Below are 6,071 nucleotides of genomic sequence, written 5' to 3'. Positions count from 1 at the left end.
GGAGCCACCTATCAGTTCTAGCCGTGCCAACGGATCGTGTCCCTCTCCGATGGCCGCCTCCCCGTCCGCTGTCTGCGGCGCTCTCGACCGGGTCCTAGGGACCCGAGGAGCGCGGCGGCCACCGCCGCTGGCCGTCCGCTTCGGTGACCCTCTTGCCGGACGAGGCGACGGGCGGCCCCGCGTTTGTCTGCTGCCCGCTAGGCTTCCTGCTCGGGCGACGAAAATAAGGCAGCTTACAGCACCGCGCAGGCAGCCGTCAGGCGCTCGCTCCACGTGCTGCCGGCCGCCGGCGCTGGGGCCTGTGTCGCACCCGTCTCCCCTCTCCCGCTGCCTGGGGGTTTGCCCGACCCCACACCCTCGGGGCTGCCCGAGGGCACTCTGTGTGACGTCTCCCCCCCACCCCCCAGCCTCCCGGCTTAGGGCCTGTTCCTTCGCGTTTCCCCGCACCGCCGCCTCCGTGGGAGAAGCTGCTGGCGGCGGGACTGTGTGTGCAGCCGCATCCCGGCCCCGCGAGCGCGGCGCACTCACCATGTGGCGGCACCCCCACCCCGGGCCTTCCCTCCCTTTAGCGGCGGCGGCTGGTTTAGGGTAAAACCGTCTCTGCAGCGAGCAGCAATGGCTGAGCGGCGGTTTGAGGCTTAAGGGAATGTCCCGACTCTGGCAAAGCCAGAGCTAACCTGCCTGGGCAGCCAGCGCTGGTGAGCTGAGTTAGCCTGGGCTGTTTCACACCATCTGGCATCGCTCCCCTGTAAAAGGGGCTGGTTGGGGAGGGGTGGTCCTGGGTGCCTCCGGGATAGTTGGGGCGCAGCTGGGATGTCGGATCGATCCTCGGTCGTTGCAGCGCTCTGTTACCGTCGGGTCAGTAAAGTATTCTGTGTTACTGGGCTGGGTGTGAGTGAAGTTGGCTGTTACTGTTACCCTTTCACGGTGCTTTTGTCAGTAAACAGCCCTTATCTCAAACCGCGGAAGCTCTACCTGTTTCTCTCCCGCGGGCGAGCTAGCTGTGTGTGGTGCTCAGCGGCTGCTTGGGGCAGAGCCACCCCAGGGAGGATTGTTCCAGGGACCGGTACTGTGTTCTGCCTCCGGGTTGTTCGCCAATGTCCCCGGGCTGTGCGGGAAGGAGCAGCTCTTCTTTCTGGGCGGAGCTGATTCTGGGAGGTAAAGCTGTACCGCACGTGGCTTTGTGCAAAGTAGAAATGAAAAAAAAAAAAACCAAAACCACTTTAAGTAGAGCTGTTACAGTCAATTTGGTGCTCTAAATCTCCTCTGTTTTTGTGAAATAGCTGTTACAGAAAAGCAGGTTTAATTACCTTGCAAATAAACGGTAAGCCTAGGTCCGTGGGGATATGAACCCAACAGTAAGATGGGCCTTGTGTAGCCTTAGTTTCTCTCTTCATTTTTACAGTGCAAGAAAGTCTGAGCCTATTGAAGACTTTCCTCTTTTGCATGAAAGAGCCAGTCTGTCACATGCAGTCCTCCACCATGAAACCTTAGGTGAAGGTAAGCTGTGGATGGGAAACTGAGACACGCTGCTCTGGAGTAATAAATCTGAGCAGCTCTGCTGCATGCTGGAGTCCCGTTCTAGAAAAGCTGACGTGATTTGCTGGGTGTGAGCCTCAAACTGCATGTGACCAAAAGTAAAGCTCCTTGAAATGATAAGAGGTGGAAAAAGCTGCATTACGGAGCTAAAGACCTTTCATCCATCCCACACTCCACAAATCATTAACTAGGTCAACTTCCTTTTTTTTCATCTTCACTTTGAATGGATGTGATCTCTGGGGGCAAACTAGACTAGTTCTGGTGAACTCTGTCATGTTTATGTAAGATACTACAGTTACTTCAAAATACCTGCTTTTGATCCCTAACATGGCAGCTGATAAAATGGTGAAGTTTCATGTTTCTTTGATGGTTACTTTTTTCTCTTCCCTTTGAAGCTAGTGAGTCTTTAGTGCTGGTAAATTGATTATGAGAAAAAAATATTCTCATTCATGAAAAAATATTCTTATGAGAAGAAAGAAAATTCTCATTCATGGTCTCTTCCAAAGAGGGCTGAAATGTCTGTGGTGAGTGTTCCACTACTACCTAAGGAAGCTGAAATATAAGGATAGCTTGAAGTAGGTAGGGGCAGAACTGTCCTGTGCTTTTCCTGCTATGACACCAACCTACCTCCATCCCGCTAGCAGAGCTGAGTGACAGGGTGAGACATTTTCTGTGAACACAACAGTGTTGCAATCCAGTTCTCTGTGGTAATATGGCTACCTGTTGCTGTTGGGTTTTAACCTAGGCACAAAGTTTGTAACTGTCATGGTTGCCCTGTTTCTAGAAGCCTCTTGCTGCCTGTTTAGAGCACTGCAAGGTGGGCTGCGCTTCGAAAGCTGTGCCGGGCTGAGCCTTAGTCAGATGCACTGTATGGGATCCAAGACATGAGATGGAGGTACCATGCTATTGGTAAACCCTCCAGCTTCTCTTTGCTGAATCATGGTCTAGAAGTGCTTGTTTCTCCCTTCACTGTGAAGGGAATTGATGCTGAGACCACCAGCAGTTAGGTGAGACATCTCATGGGGTGCGACAGCCTTGTACCAACCAAGTTTGGCTAGTGACCAGACAGGTAACTTGCTGAGACTCATCTGGGGAGGGGCACGTCAGTGCTGCGTAGCTCCTGTTTGCAGGCTGCCGATTCTGTTAGTTAGCCAGCCCATCCTCTCAGTCTAGTTTGCACCGGGATAGCCTTACTCTCATTTAACGCCTTTTTGCTTTACAAGTTTAAATTAGAGAAACTGTAGCTAGAAACTTAACGTCGGAGGGCCAAGATAATTTTTTAGGGAGACTCTGTGATTATTTCTGCAGCTAGAAGCACAGACTTTGAAATGAAGCATTCAGGCAACACGACTACCTAGTTTTCAGTCCATTGCTTGTAGGAAGCCGCTAGATGGAACCGAAGTACTGTGAGAGGATGGGGGGACCTGTTCTAACAGGCGTCACGTGCTGAGATTGGAGAATTTTTACCATACTTTTTGTCTGTTTCCATAGGACAATTTAGCTTTAAAGATGTGCTAAACGTGTAAAGATCCACGCTTTACAGAATGCTCTGTAAAACTGCATTTGATTTACAGTAAGGTTGAGCTGGGGCTGTGTGTACCCGTCGCTGCATCAGGGCTTTCCCAAGCATGCAGCCTTACTCTGATTCACTGAATTAAAGCTGATAAAAGTGGGGGCCTAACAGCAGTTGCCTCGTAAAAGCCCAGTGTAAGGAAGCAGGCAGGTAGGCCCTCTGCACACTGCCTTGCTGGTATAAGGCAACTGGCTTTTTCTTTACTACAAAACAGTTTTGAAGGGGAGCCATTCCCAAGGAAGGGAGGAGTGCATCCAGAAAGGTTTCCCCTTCCTGAGGGAAGCTGTTAAGAAGGAGCAGGATTTGAAAGATATGGTCTTCCCTCCACCAAGGAGAGGCAAGTTAGAAGGTAGAGTGAATAGTGTAAGGATAGATGTAGTTTTGCTCTCAGTAGGGACCGAAGCTGTTACTACACAATGACTTCCTGATTAGCGCTCTGACTGTCCTTAACAGTCCCACTGAACAAACACATGTTCAACTGAGTGTAAAGCTGGTGCCAGTCCAGATGTCAACCGTGTTGCTGTGAATTTACACCCATCTCATGAAGAGCAGTGAGCTAACCTCCTGCATGTTCCATATGGCTGCTGCCTTTTGCTTCTGAATGTTAGCAGTAGTAAACCAAATGAACGACTTTTTAGACAGCTGGTTCATTAATTATCCCTAGAAATTCTCTTTACTACAGTATTCTCTTTTCCTAAACTCCTTTGCCTGACTTGCCATCCAGTTCTCTGCTGAATTCAGTTTTACTGATGTTGGCGATTTGGTTTGTTGCTGCACAAACCAGCTACGAGCTTTGGGCTGCAGCGGTCTGAAATGAATAGCAGTGACAGTTTTCTCTGCAGACATGGCGTGTCTCCTGCCAGGTTGTTGTGGCTTGCTGACCTTTGTCTTCCTCATGTCTGATTCTCTGTGTCCCAGGGGCAGCCTAGTGTACCTGGGGTTATCTCTGCAGAAACACAGAGCCGCAAAACTGGCATGCTTGCCTTTCCTGATCAGCCTCTGAGAGAGGGCTTGCAGCACAGCTCCAGCGTCCTTAGGAAACAGGATGTTCTGGGGGTCTTAATTGTTTGACAGGCTCAGTTCTGTTGGTTTTGTTGTGTGAAGAAACTCTGTAGTAACCTAAGGGTGTCTGAGTTCAATGTATTAATTTTAATTGGCAAGTGCTGATGGATTACTTTGTCTTGTACAAATGCAAGGTGTGGGGTTTTTTTTGGGGGGTAGGGGGTTGGGTTTTTAAAATTTTCTTGTTGGTTAGGTTTTTTGTGATTTGTGGTGGTTGTTGTGTTTCTTTAAGTAAAATGTTGTTAAAATCAGGGGAACACTTCCTGCTGAGTTTGGGAGGTGTTTGGGGGTATCTTGGGCATTGAAAACTCTGAATATGTGTTTGAGGTCTGCCTTCACATGCAGAATAGAAGCTTTAAGTCCTGTTTGATTGAGATGTCTTAGGAATTGTCCTGTTGTGTTGCAGTTTTGACCCATTCAATCCTTTTAGGAAAAAACCCATCATTCTTCAAATTACACATTGTCCTTGAAACTTTTCATACAAAACATGAACTAAACTACATAAAAATCAGCAAAACCAAGCTGCTATGTGTTTGAGTTTTCCAATAACAATTGCCATTTGTGAAGGAGGTTGGATTAGGTGCTGTGAAGGCTGTTCCCAAGTTAGAACTTGTGCGCTGCTTACATCCCTGCTCCATCTGAGCATGAGACACTGGTGTGCACCCTTCCCCTTCTCTGATTCTCTGCTTTCCATAGGATAGGAGTTCAAATGTGCAGCAGATATGGTGACCTTCCAAAATTACTTTGGTAGGCTCCATACTGTTCTTTGGGACGAACATCCATTATCGCATGTAAAAAATTCTTGCCTCTTCAACAGTGTTTTGTGCAGCTCATATAGAGGCGTCAGGGACTGCTGTGACTATGATAACTCAGGTTGGCTTTGGATTGTGGGGCTTTTTTTTTTTTTGTCAGAAAGGAAATGTAGCAGACAAAGGAAATGTAAAGACAATCCTATTACATACATATCTATTTGCTTGTAGGCCAGATAATGTGCTGTGGTGCTCATCACTTGCATTTGAGCATTGGTACTTTTCTGTGGAGAAGCCACCACTATTCTCAAGTCAGGCTCCAGAGTAACAGTTCTGTGTCTGCCTCATTGTACGCTCCTGTTGTAGAACATGCCACAGTTACATTTTTTGTTTTGGTTGTTTGGCTGGTTGGTTTGGTTTTGGGTTTTGTTTGGTTTTTTTTTCTTGAAGCTAACATGCATCTTACATGTTTTGTTTTTTTTTACTGTGGGGGATGCAAGCAGAAGGGATGTTGTCTTCAGATGCTTTGTGATTTGATCTTTCAGAAACAAGAAAAAAGCAATCTAATCTCTTGCTTCTGAGTTGTTTCTCCAACCCAGATCAGAAAATTTATTATAATAAAATGTTTCTGATAATAAGGTAGCTGGTGATCCTTAGACTCTTTGAAAAATAAAGGAGTTACCTGTTCCAGCATGAGCCAGCTGAAAGTGAAAGATGCTCATGAGCTTTTTGCTTTGAGAAAGAACTAGAACATTTCTTTTTTCCTGCCTTGCATTAAAAAGAAGTTGAGTCTATTTATGTTACTATCAAAAAGATATCCTCCTTGTCGAAAACATTTAGGAGGCCTGCATCTTAGCTAAAGGGCATGGTGTTCTTCAAAGTGCAGAAAAGGACTTGACCATGCCTGGCCTTTGCCCTGCAGACAGAGATGTTCCTGGAGCCCAGCTGAGGAGGGATGGAGAGAGATCACCCAGAACTTCACCTCTCTGTGACAGCATAAGGGCTTCCCCTCCTGGAGCCACCAGAGGGAAGGGACTGGCTGTCTTCCAGCATGTCAGTGAAGAATATGCTGCAACATCCATGAATCTTGCGGTGCTCTGACCAGTGAAGCTGTGTGCCCCATCCTCTGGCTGGCTCTGCTTCCCACC

The sequence above is a fragment of the Gallinula chloropus genome, assembly GCF_964237585.1.
Source record: "Gallinula chloropus genome assembly, chromosome: 3".
In the NCBI taxonomy this organism is placed as follows: domain Eukaryota; kingdom Metazoa; phylum Chordata; class Aves; order Gruiformes; family Rallidae; genus Gallinula; species Gallinula chloropus.
Note: the sequence above shows the minus strand (reverse complement) of the source record.